Source organism: Triplophysa rosa, linkage group LG11, assembly GCF_024868665.1.
Source record: "Triplophysa rosa linkage group LG11, Trosa_1v2, whole genome shotgun sequence".
Lineage (NCBI taxonomy): Eukaryota > Metazoa > Chordata > Actinopteri > Cypriniformes > Nemacheilidae > Triplophysa > Triplophysa rosa.
Genome location: NC_079900.1, coordinates 20,841,640 through 20,856,126, shown reverse-complemented (window position 1 = coordinate 20,856,126; position 14,487 = coordinate 20,841,640).

Genomic DNA, 14,487 nt, shown 5'->3' with positions numbered 1-14,487 from the left:
TTTTGTAACTGATTGTGCATGATGTTGGCAATCTATGGCAGAAGGGTGGGCCACAGCTGTAACCCATAGTTTGTTTATGTGTGTGTGGACGAAACACACACAATAGGAAGAAAAGTTAAGAGAGAAAATGCGATCGTGCCTTCGGTTCCACTCCCAGTTTGAACCCATCCCCCCTTTTCTATCTCTCGCTCCCTTTCAAATCTCTGCTCTAGCAGGTTGTTTAATGGTTTCCAGATTTCTTCATGCTGGTTTCCTCCTGGATGCCTTGACTTCTGTCATGAGATTCGGCAGAGAGGCCGCAGTGCTGGCAGCTCACAGCAGTTATGTGCTGTTTGTTGACAACCAGCGACCTCATCTGGCCAAAGAGCAAAACAGCAGAATACAGACATATCAAGCAGCAAGTGATAGTTCACCCAAAAATAACATTTCTGTCATCATTTACTCACTCTCTTGTCATTTCAAACCTGTATGACTTTCTTTCCGCAGAACACAAAAGAAGATATTTGGAAGAAAGTTGGTAACTGAACAGCACTGGACCCCATTCACTTCTATTGTATGTACACAAAACCAACGCTAGTCAATGGGGGCCAGTTCACGACATTCTTCAAAATATCTTCTTTTGTGTTCTGCGGAAGAAAGAAAGTCATACAGGTTTGAAATGACAGAAGGGTGAGTAAATGATGACAGAATTAATTTTTTTGGGTGAACTTTTATTTTAACTTTAGATGTAAGCTCTGCACAATATTTGAGGTCTCGCCACAGTTTGAATGAAGTTGGACACTGCTGCTTTTTATAAAAAGACAATAAGTAAATAAATAAATAAATAGTCGCATGGTACTTGACAAATACACTATTGTGTTCTATGGTGTGACATAGCAAAAAATTTGAAAACAAACTGTTAATAATATATTGTTTTGTATTATTAATATTTATATTTAGCCTGTAATATAAACTAGCATAAGAGAGATTTATCTTAATAGTTTTTTTCTAAATGTTTGCTGTCCCACCATAGGACACGTTTACACACATACAGAGTTTATAGAGTTTACACACATATAGGCCATATAGAGTTTTGTTTTTAATCAATATTTCTGCACGTTTTGTGTCCATTCCAAGATTTTATTTGTATAAATGAACATTGTTAGAACACGATCGTATTTTTTTAACAAAGTATTTTTGTCATCCAACAGCAATGTGAAAGTTTTATGTCTTGTCATGCTGTCAGTCTGTGTTAAATATCCAGGTTATTTTTACTTTCCCTAAATACATGTAGAAATATTACTGTTGTATTGTTTAAAAGTGAATATGAACTTGTTTTCTTTGCAGTATTTAATGTCTGAAAAAATACAGAGCATCTTTTCTGTTATTTTCACCTGTTTCTCCAGTTTTCATTTTCTGCAAATAAATGCAAATAGAAACATTATGACACGGCTAAAAGGAATATTATGGTTTGTTTTAGATGTAATGCAATGTGTATACACGATTTAAGGTTCAAAAACGCTGTATTTTCCACATATCGCATGTTTGTATCTCCTCTTTGTCCCGCCTCTCTGAAACGCGCAGATATTTTACAAAGCTCATCACTCTGAAAAGTGAGGTGTGCTATGATTGGCCAGTTAACCAGTGCATAGTGATTGGACGAATACTGCAAGCGTGTGAGGGAAAGGTAACGCCTCTTACCATATTTGGAACATCAGGTTCCAAAGCAATTGTACTGACAGGTACGCCACCTTACTTGCGTGTACATTTGGGCGGTCTTAGTCAAATCAGACCAAGAACTGACGTAGATTTGTGGGGGTGTGGTTACACGAGGCATTTCAGGCAGGTCTGGGTGAGCATTCGCTTTTAGATAGAATGCATCTTTTGTTCCGACACTTTAATTTTTGCAATTTTACGTGTCTAATACATGCATGGGCAACTTATAACACACCAAAGACACAGATAAAAAAACGTATTTTCGCCATATGACCCCTTTAATCAACGTTCTGAATTCACACCTCTCTACTCTCAAATGTGTTCGCATTTCATCCCATGCCAAAAGCATGGTGTGGAAAACTGTCGCAAAACATACTGTGTGAGTAAAATCTTTCTTGAATAGTTTTGTTATTAGTCTATGGCATTGCTCATAGCGATGTGTCCTGGTGAGTCACCACCCCGGGGTTTTCTGAGGTCTGTCTGGTTCTAGAGGAGGACAGCAGTGAATGTGACAAACAGGCCAAGCCACACCACAGGAAAATGGTGAAAGAAATCAAGGAGGTTTCGTTATTAGTTTTGGAAGAGGGTGGACCTTGGGAATTTCAAATGTGTCTGGAGAAAGGGAGGAGCCGCCATCATGCTGGAATTGAGCCTGCAAAATATAGAGCAAATGGAAGTCATTGACTCGCAGAGAAGAAAAACTTTGGATGGGTGTGGGTTGAAATGAGTATTATGTCACCGGAGCACACTGCTTCGAATACGAGGGAGGACACCCTGAACAGATGAGGCTAATGTATTGAAATGCATAGTGCCTCACTCCTCCACCCTAACTCGCATATGTCACAAATGTGTTAGATAAACAATCCTGCAGTGTTGGTGTGTTAAAAAATTTGGCCGATGCAGAGAAAACACGCTGTATTTCTAAAACAGAATTCCCATGCAAGGATATACAAACATGAGAAATTGTTTCTTGGTTTACCGACAGGTTTTGCATAACATGTCCCTCAAGGCCACTTGTAGCTTGAACAAAAGTTCACAGCTGCATTGTGGCAAAATGCGCGATAAGGCTTTGTCTGTAGAGGCAGCGTAATTATGTTTTTTTTAACTTTACCCGTTCTCTCAGACTGCAGCCAAAGCTTTCTACTATTCCTACATGAAGCGCTCTGGGATCTGTGGCGAATGTTTACGTTTCGCTTAGTAGCTATCAGATGTCAGGTTAGAGGGGCCGTGAGTCAGCCTGAATGAAAGCAAGGGCACTCTTACCATAGCAGTGTGAAAACACCCATGCTAGTGTTCAATCTAGATCCAGCCACGTACATTTCGCAGAGCCCAGATGTTGTTTGGGATAGATATGATCTTCATAGCCTGAGCCAAGTGTGATCCAACGTTCGTCTCATTTTCTCAACGGGATTGGAACTTCCTCCATTTAAAGAGGGTAAACTTGAGACCCTCGCACCATGACCAAAGGGGAGATGGCTTAACTTCACTGCCCACCCCCACCCCCATCACGCCCCTCCGCCACAGCCCCCTTTCAGAGTAACAGGCGTATAAATCACAAACACACACCGTGACGAAGCCCAGGCCTCGGGACTGCAGCCATCCCAACCATCTGCGAATCATTAGTTCGGGCTTCCTGTTTCAGACTACGTCTTCAGCACACACATCCCTATTACCGCTCCAGACTGTCACACCGCTGGAGGAATCGGTCTGATAGTGGCCTTAAGGCTAAAATACACTACAAGACTTTTGCCCAGATTTTCAGTCTGGACTTGTTGCAGAAAGTCTGTGCCAGTCTGCAGATTTGATCAGTTAGTGTGTTTCTATCTGAAACTTTCTAAAAGTCTGCAAGTGTATGATGTCTAGTTTAAAAAAGGTTCAGATTTTAAAAGTCTTGTAGTGTGTTCCAGCCGGCAACAGTGAAGCAATTTAAAATCTGGAAGATTTCACAATAGCCTTGAACAGGGTTACCCAATATCAATCCTTGTGTAAACCCACGGGTAGTGCACATTTTGGATGTCTCATTTGTTTAGCACAGCCACACCCAAATCGTGGAGGAGTCCACTAATGAGCTGATGAGTTGAACCAGGTGTGTTCAATTTGAGAGACGACTCAAATTTGGGATTCTAGAAGCAGGTTTGGGAAAGACCGCCCTTGACTCAGTAAAATGCCGGCGGAAATGTGGCCACCGAGACTAACTCTGAGCTGAAGGCCGCTCGGATTACACCAACTGTTCCCACCCAGAAACACATTCCTGCTGGCTTGACAATACTATAAACATTTCTATCTCATATTGGACAGCTAACCTTTCCATTGAATTTAGAGATGGGATGCATCTTAATTAACATGTTTTTTAGCTGAGAATGTTTTGCCATTGTATTGGGTTGCACGTAATCAACTTCACGTGGGAGGTGAGAGACTGGTTATTAACAGCCGTTAATGGACGTTTCAGCAGCTGTTAGCATTAACATCTCAATGGAGTTGAAGAAGGATGGGGCAGGTCATGATGGGAGACCTGTGTGGGAAGGATTTCCTGCACATCTAGTCAGAATTGTATTGGAATGCGAGAGCTCAGTATTGCAGTTACCTCATCCCAGGGTGTTGCCTTGATATTGTAAAAGCATTGACCTCAAATGCTTCTTGGTCTTAGAACAGCAACAAAAAGAATGAAAGAGGATCACTTTCTCTCACTCTTTGTGAAATACCTTGCTGTTTATCTATGACGCAGGTGGCCGGTTATCATTAAATCTCATAGTAGGAGACACGATTGACGTGCAGATGTAAACACCTGTGTTTTCAAATATTCACAGAAGGTCTTGTATATTCTATGTTTTTGGTATTTTCATTACTGACACAATAATGAGGTGGGATTTTTTTATATGTCTAATGTCTCACCATAAAGCAACCAAATTGCGAAGAGCAAACAATGCCATACTATGCTAGCAGTTTTTCTACATGTGTACGATTATCAATGAATAATAACTTACTGTTTTAAACACCTGTCTGTGCAAACATATACATCGATATGTAATTTTGGCCGATAATGATCACTGATCATTTTTTTGCCGATAACCGATATATTGGCCGATATACAGTATCTAAACAATAATATAAATTTTTTTCGAAACAAAAGGCAAAAAGTGGACAGCTGCTTTTAATTTAAAAATTAACATTTTTTTTTCAAAAATCATGTACCAAGACTACTTTACGCAGTTAAAAATTATTTAAATTTCTCTGGTATAATTTTTATTTAATAAACAAATTGTGGATGTTCTTTCAGTGCAATTCACAAAAGTGTTCTCAATAGCCACAAGTCAAACAGGTCTCAAGCATTCAGACAGCAATCTGCTTCAAACAGTAAGCTTTTGTTCCTATAATTTACACAATTATAAATATCTACATACTGTACATCAACAATGTTTTGCTAATAGCAGTATATGAATGATCACTACGTAAACACAGTAATGTAGTGGTTCAACAAGAGGAAATTATTCATAATTTATCGGCCTTAATGTATCGGCCTAATTTTATTATCGCGTTGAAACCGATAACATTAAAAATGACACTTTATTTGCACATACCGATATGGCCGATAACAATCGATAAATACTCCTACTTGTAAAAATGCACCGATACCAATGTTATGTTCCCGTATGTGTATTTTCTCTTTTAAAATAAGCTGAAATGCTGGAAACAAGAATTTACATATGTGCAGCTCCTCTGGTTTGTTTTCAGCAGGGAGGTCTGGCACACCCTTCTTTTACAGACGCACATGCATGCAAGTATCACACACGCATGCATGCACGCACGCACGCACGCACGCACGCACGCACGCACACACACACACACACACACACACACACACACGATCTAACCCCCTTTCCTGCGGCCATATATGTTCTGAAATGGGGGTGCTCTGCATTCCAGACGGGCCCCTTGCAAGTCAGCCTCCACAAAACCCTCACGTTCTTTGAGTCACTTAAAATGCATTCCTCAAAGCAGGAGATTTTGACTTCTTGTGAGGAGAATGGGTGTAGAACAACGGTTATACATGTAAAAACAGTCGCTGAACAGTCCTAATTTTTTACCCGAGTGATATCCTATGTGCATTGCAAAAGGGGAAACAAAGGTTGCACTTACCTCAATGTTTTTCTTCTCTTCCTCTTGTTGGTTGTGGGGGGGGGGTCTTTCGGTGTAATTGAAAGCAGAGCCTGTGTTTGTTTGAATTTTTCCATTATAAACATAACCTTTCAAAATTACCTGGGCTCGTGTTACAGCGCGCCTGGCTGAAATGTTGGCGTTATTACGAACAGGGCACATGCAAGATTTTATGGGAATCTGCTAAATTTAACAACAACGTGAGCAGATTAATAATCATACAGTATGTGCAACTTTGCCAAACTGCACATCGAACAAAACCGTATAAAGCAGAAGTAAAACACACACAAGAACAGAGATACAACAAGAATGCTTGAGGCGTCCCCAAAATATTTTGGTAAGATGAATGAACAGATAAGCCCCTCACATGTGTATATAGATAGATGATCCGATAAGCGAAGGTCTCTTTCTGTCCCACACATGGAGACCAGCTGCAGCAGTTATCACACATTCAATGACCACCATGACACAGTTCAGGCATCTGAGATGGGTCATTTCATAAGAAATCAAATTTTCAAGTGTTTTATGTATAATGAAAACATACTTTAATGTTCAGAATCTTCCTGCCAAGTCCAAAATGACCATGTGTTAAAACTGCAAAAATTGCTTTTTCTACTTCCACAGAGTTTCCAACTGGCCTGTAAACTTCAGAGTTGTCCTAAGGAAACAGATATTTGTTATACTCAATGTTATACTAAAGATTGCAGATACATATTTCATAAAAACATATCAATTATATTAAACAACAGTTCAAATATTATGTGAGAGCTTTAAAACTTGCATTGCAATGAAACAAAATTACATATAGTACCAGGGTAACTAGCTAGATGTCATTATGTCAACACCATATAAACTTTTTAAACACCATAAACGATTTAGTTGATGTTTGATAATCAAATCTTTGATGACATGGACATTACTCAGGTTAGATACAAAGATTCAATTCAAATGTGTTTTTATAGCACTTTTACAATTTGCATTGCATCAAAGCAGCTGTACAAGAAAACCAAAACCAAGAAAAACACAAAAGATAAACCTTAAAAGTAATATGAAATAGAGAAGGTAAGGGAAAAAGGCAAATGTATACATAGACACAAACATGTATAAACACACAAATAGGCGGTGCATACAATGTACAATTTTCATGGTATTATTGCAAGTCTTAGGTGAGCTAAACATAATTTAGATATACTATCAATAACAAAACAGTTACTGTATATGTCTTTACGACAAAGAGACATTAAACATATTAATCAGAGCATTATACAGCCCATGTATCAGCGATCAGCACTGTCACTTATTTATTTCACACGTGAAACATATAAAATGTGTTTCTTAATACTGCAGGAGAACCAAGTTTGGTGAAAAAGGCTGGTCATAAAAACTAAATGACTTTTTTTGTGTTTCACAACAGCGGAAAAAAAAAGTTAATGTAACCTCATAAGGGTGTGTTAAAACTTAAAAGATATCTAGAACGCTGTAAAAGCATCACTTTAATGTTTTTATGATGCTGTTGTGTACTTTATAATGCTAGAAAGCCTCCTATTTATTGTGAAGTAGTTGCATGGAGAAGAGAGATTGGTTTCAATTCTTGAAGAAGAAAATAATGACTATATTTCATTTTTGTCTGAATGATGTTTGTAATAAAATACTACTGGGATAAAACACAACATCTTTCCTAATGTCTCAGGGGCCGAAAGAGCAGTGACATCAACCTACCTCCACCCATCCCCATCTTCATTACCCTGCTCCGCCCCACCCACTCATCTACTACTGCTGGAGAATCATTAAGTGTTAATTAAAAACACGTACACAACACACACCCATAGACATGACGAGAGAACAAGAGACGAAACATCAGAATAAGTTTTATCAAGTTTTCGTCTGCAGTTGGACTTTCCTCAAGCAGTATTCCTCAAATATTTAGGTGCTGTGTGTCATTTTTTGGAGGATCTATGGACAGAAGTGCAATATAATATACATAACTATGTCTTCAGAGGTGTATAAAGACCTTACATAATGAAGCGTTGTGTTTTTATTACCGTAGAATGAGCTGTTTCTATCTATTGCGTGTCCCCTTGCATGGAGATCACCATGTTGTTTCTACAGTAGCCCTAAACGGACAAACTGCTTAAAACGCGTTTTGTAAATACGTTATCCACTTCGTCAAAGAAGAGAAAATGACATCTTAGTCCTGTGTCAGCCACCGTAGTGCTTTGAATGGGTGGGGTGGAGTGAGCCATTGGTTGCAATTCACAACCTCACCACTAGTTGCCTATAAATAAAATACACTGGATCTTTAACAGGTTTCACATCCACAGCATGTTGAGCTTGCTTTTCATTTACGCATTGTGGTGATTTGGTGAAGGAGATTAAATGAAACGGAGGTGTCAATTACCACACGGTGAACTGTTTGGGTTTTTTGGGGGTGTCACACCCACCCAAAACAGCCTCCTCAAGTAAAAATACATATGTTTGTTTTAACTTGGCCTTCCTTTTTTATTTATCCGCAGAGAAAGTATAGTTTTATGATTGCACTTGCATGCCTTCACGGCCAAATGACATTGCATGCAAACTGACTGATGTTTTGAATCACATGAGAGCTTAACCGGGAGTCAAAAGTTCACGAAATGTTTGTATTTCAGACAGGCAAAGAAAGTCTTCATCTCTGATCCATCTGAATAAACACATACCCAGCAAATATGAACTTTTCTTGGATTGTTTTATTTGCTTAGATTAGAATATTATCCAAGGTTTCTTGCACCCAAAACAATCACTTTTACATCACTTTTCACCCTCTCATATAGATCACCCTTGTTGTTCATTGTTACTTTTAAAACTTGTAAATATGTGGAAAATGAAATGAGCAAGAATGAGCTCTAAAAATGAGGAACATGAAACACTAGAAAGCATCTCAATTGTAGTCGATATTACTTCAACTATGACTTTTAAAACAGCACTTTAGACTTTATGCCTCAATAGTTTCGTTAATAAATGATAATAACTGCACATGTATCTACCTTTTATGTTTTTATTATTTAGTCGGTCCAGTGTGTTGGTAAAACCAGCACTAGATAAAAACCAGATGCCGTGTTCTTAAACACGCTAACACATTTAGTCGCATATAAACACGCATACACAAACATTCGAGAAAGCCTTGCCTTTCCATCCCATGATGTGATGCTGAGCTGAAGTGTGATCTCAATTATTTGTCCTCCTCACTCAGCCAGCCCAATGATGAAAGACAGTCTGAGGACAGCGATTATTTTGCAGTAGAGTTGAGACTCACCGAATAGACAATCCACTCTGTTGTGTGGAATCTTGGGAAGGAAATATCATACGTTTCAAGTGACCTCTGCATTTAACCCCTCCAGTGAGTTGTGAACACACGTACACCCGGAGCAGTAGGCAGCTATCACTGCAGCCGTTACCCGCCGGCCCTGAGAATCAAACCGGCAAACTTCTGGTCACGAGTCTGACTCTCTAACCATTAGGCCACTACTGCCCCCTGGGAAAAGCAAGAAAAAACAGAAAGTAGTGTGCAGTAATGGAAAAGTCAGTGCTTTACATAGCTCAGAGCCAGGCTCGATATTAATGAGCCACTGTAAGATCGGCACACGTATTCACTATGTGCCTTCTAAAACCAGTAAAGGAATGCTCACAGAGTTCAGAGCTCGGCTCTGCCTGACCCAGGGCCTCTCGCGCTATGGCACATAGGATGAGGCTCGGATATAAAAACAACATCCTTTGATTTACCCAATGGAAGGAGAGTTAGAGAAAGTGTAAACAGAAGCAAGCCATCCACCCATACACAAGCCTGAGAAAAGCACACGGATCCAAAAGAGAGAAATATGAAAGAAGACAATAAGTCTTTCTTTCTAAGACGAGTTTGATATCAAGTAAAAAATCAAGGCTGTGTTTGTAATAGCATACAAAAACACTGTATCCTACAAATCAACGTGTTCAATTTAATTTGCAAAATGCTGAATGTTTTAAAATTTTATTACACCGAATTGGTTTAAAAATACTAAATGCTTAATGTGATTTTAAACAATTATATATACAGAACACTCTAAAAAAATGGTGCTATAGCACTAAAGTGGTTCTCGGCTCGTGATCATAGGGGAACCACTTTTAGAACCAAATCTTGGTGCGTCAGAGGTTCTTCAGCAGTTCTTTGGGATGACTGAGGTGCTATAGAACCACTGAAGAACCATACAGGGGCTTAACAGGTTCTTTATATGGAAACGGTGCTATATAGCACCTCGGTCACCCCATAGGACCTCTGAAGAACCACTGAAGCACCAAGACATGGTGCTATATAGCACTTAAAGTGGTTCCCCTATGATTACGATTGTATACAATAAGCAGTTTTGACCAGTCAAAACCCTACCAGAAACTTTTCAAAGCATATTTTTGATGTATTTTATGCATGCTTTCCAACAAGCGCTGCAACCATACCTTGGGGCAAATAAAACAGATGGTGCAGGACAGGGGTTGAAAATGGGCTTGAAGTCTGCAGGGGTTAGAGTTTCATACATGCCAAAAGCAAATGACCCCTGTGATCTCCCACTTCCTTGCCAGATCTGACCCCGTCGTCACCTTGCGTGCTCTCCCTACGCTGGAGTACATACCATAAGCCCAGTTCTGAACAAGGCCTGCATTGTGGGTTTTGTAAATAGGAAAGCATGCATGTATTGGGTGTTGTCATTTTATGGGTGGAAATTTGAAATTCATGAGCGATCCCACATATCCTAAACTGCACCACTGTAATAAACGGGAAAGGGTGAACACGAGGAACATGAATATGATCAAATAAAAAGTAAATGAGTCATGCTGTATGTACATCTGAGACTTTAAATTTGGCTCAGTGGTTAGAGAATGGCGCTAGCATTGCCAAGGTCATGGGTTCGATCCCAGGGATTGCACATACTTGGATACAAATGTATAGTATATTGCAATGTAAGTCGCTTTGGATAAAAGCGTCTGTCAAATGCATAAGGTAAATAAAAATAGAAAGATGCTACACTTTGTACTACAGTTGGAAATGATATGCCTTGAGTCAGTTGTGGCTTATGGACTGCTTGTTCTTTAGAGCAAACCATATGTAAGTACACAAACTTTCTTCTAGACAAACCAGCTCAATTTCTTGTGTTTGGAAAAGTTTGATTCACAATGCAATTAATATAGGGCGGATGTTTTGCATCCTCAGCATTGACATATAGGGCACTATAGAGGTCCGTAATCCATCTGCTACTCCAGACTAGATTCAAACCCAACTTGCAGAAGTGAGACTTTATTGTCATTTGCAACAAGGGTTGCCAAATCTGCATAACAAAACCAGCCCAACAAAACGAATTGCCAACCCAAACACCAAAACATAAAATATTTACTCCCCCACCTAAAATACATTTATTACAGTCATCGTTATGCATTACAGACACTTTCTCTTTGAAAATCACTGTATAGGCTAGCAGCGTACTGTATAGTTTACCATAAATACACTTTGTTTTCATAAATAACTTCATTTTAACCAGGCGATAAAAAAAATACATCCACATTTAAGACACGGGATTAAAGACAACCCTGGCAACTGTGTAAAATTAACCACATTTGCGGGACAACCGAGGACCTGTCAACCCTGATAGTATAACACATTTCACAGAATAAATGTCCTGAAAAACTACACAAAAATTAAAATAGTGTAAAAAAATTGTATTCATTAATATTCATTTAAAAACAAAAAGATTAATAATGCAATACAGTTTGAATGGGGAAGAGGGTTGACCAAATAAACAAACCCTGGTTTGTCACTAAATGATGTCTTCTACACGTGCAATAGTGCATATTATCTTTATATTTAACACTTGCGAGCGAGTGTTGACTCTTTGCACGAGTGTTGAAGTATGAGCGGTTGTATTTGAAACGACTCCGGTTGGCTGTGATTTAAATGGCTTATTGCAACAGATTCTTCTGAAACAGATTTACAGTGTAAATACAAAAAAGCTGAAAGAACTGAGCAAATCTCGACCACTATACAAACTGTAGACATAAAACAAGGTTACAAGTGAAGAGATCCGCTGTGATTTAAAAACCCTAAACAGCGGCCGAAGCGGCCATCTCAACCAAACCATTCCTCAGCCGTGTGTGTGGTCCCATGGGTCCGGGGTCAGAGGTCACTGCCAAACTGCCGTATGTTCACATTTTCCAATCCGTCCTAGACCGCAAGCTTAAATCCTCCATACGCACGTATCCAAACGCGGTTGCACTCTCAGCTAAAATTCTTTTGGAAAATGCTTGATGGAAAAAGCAGTTCTACCGTCAAAGAAGTTTCAATGCAGTGCTGAACACGTTTTTTTCCCATTTGGGTTTTATTAAACATTTTTAAATACACTTTCCAAAAGGCTGTAAAATTCAAAGCCCGGAGTGATCGTAGTGGTTAGATCTGCGACCAAAGAGCAAAAACAAACAAAGTACAGAACGTTGACTCTTATGTATGTCCATCCCCCCATCCCGTACATTATATTGAATATGTGGAATATAACTATGCATAGTCAGACCAGCTTTTTTTCACTAAGAACAAGCAACAAACGAGAATGTTTTGATGGCACGATGCAAAAAAGTTCAAATGCTCTTTGCTTTATGGTCTGTCTGCAGCGCATCAGTGGTGAACTGTATTTTGGTGTAGGAGGAGAACAGAAAATATTGACTCTCTAAGCGTGAGCCTTACATTTTATTTATGCTCCAGCATGGAGATGGACTATACTAGTGTATGCCAACCTTTCTGGTCTTATGTACGTCCAAAGCGCCATACTCGAGTTTTCAGGGAAATCAACATACAAACCTCAATTCTACTTGCATGTTGGGCTAGGATAAAAAAGGTATTTTAACTTAGAAAAATGCACATTTCAACAAGTAGAAGGACCAGAAAAAGATATTATCATCTTTTCCAGTGGCCTCAGACATGTGGCTGTTATTTGGTGGAGTTGACGAGCTAAAAGGAAGAGCTGTCTGGTTATCATCATCTCTTGTTTTGTAACTGATTGTGCATGATGTTGGCAATCTATGGCAGAAGGGTGGGCCACAGCTGTAACCCATAGTTTGTTTATGTGTGTGTGGACGAAACACACACAATAGGAAGAAAAGTTAAGAGAGAAAATGCGATCGTGCCTTCGGTTCCACTCCCAGTTTGAACCCATCCCCCCTTTTCTATCTCTCGCTCCCTTTCAAATCTCTGCTCTAGCAGGTTGTTTAATGGTTTCCAGATTTCTTCATGCTGGTTTCCTCCTGGATGCCTTGACTTCTGTCATGAGATTCGGCAGAGAGGCCGCAGTGCTGGCAGCTCACAGCAGTTATGTGCTGTTTGTTGACAACCAGCGACCTCATCTGGCTAAAGAGCAAAACAGCAGAATACAGACATATCAAGCAGCAAGTGATAGTTCACCCAAAAATAACATTTCTGTCATCATTTACTCACTCTCTTGTCATTTCAAACCTGTATGACTTTCTTTCCGCAGAACACAAAAGAAGATATTTGGAAGAAAGTTGGTAACTGAACAGCACTGGACCCCATTCACTTCTATTGTATGTACACAAAACCAACGCTAGTCAATGGGGGCCAGTTCACGACATTCTTCAAAATATCTTCTTTTGTGTTCTGCGGAAGAAAGAAAGTCATACAGGTTTGAAATGACAGAAGGGTGAGTAAATGATGACAGAATTAATTTTTTTGGGTGAACTTTTATTTTAACTTTAGATGTAAGCTCTGCACAATATTTGAGGTCTCGCCACAGTTTGAATGAAGTTGGACACTGCTGCTTTTTATAAAAAGACAATAAGTAAATAAATAAATAAATAGTCGCATGGTACTTGACAAATTCACTATTGTGTTCTATGGTGTGACATAGCAAAAAATTTGAAAACAAACTGTTAATAATATATTGTTTTGTATTATTAATATTTATATTTAGCCTGTAATATAAACTAGCATAAGAGAGATTTATCTTAATAGTTTTTTTCTAAATGTTTGCTGTCCCACCATAGGACACGTTTACACACATACAGAGTTTATAGAGTTTACACACATATAGGCCATATAGAGTTTTGTTTTTAATCAATATTTCTGCACGTTTTGTGTCCATTCCAAGATTTTATTTGTATAAATGAACATTGTTTGAACACGATCGTATTTTTTTAACAAAGTATTTTTGTCATCCAACAGCAATGTGAAAGTTTTATGTCTTGTCATGCTGTCAGTCTGTGTTAAATATCCAGGTTATTTTTACTTTCCCTAAATACATGTAGAAATATTACTGTTGTATTGTTTAAAAGTGAATATGAACTTGTTTTCTTTGCTGTATTTAATGTCTGAAAAAATACAGAGCATCTTTTCTGTTATTTTCACCTGTTTCTCCAGTTTTCATTTTCTGCAAATAAATGCAAATAGAAACAATATTTTAATTTTAGATTTGGGTGAACTATTGTAAGTTCACAGAATAAAACAAAATGATAATTTTAACTAAACACATACAGTGAGGGAAATAATTGTTTGATCCCCTGCTGATTTTGTAAGTTTGCCTGCTTACAATGAAATGAAGGGTCTATACCTTTTATGGTAGGTTTATTTTAACTGATAGA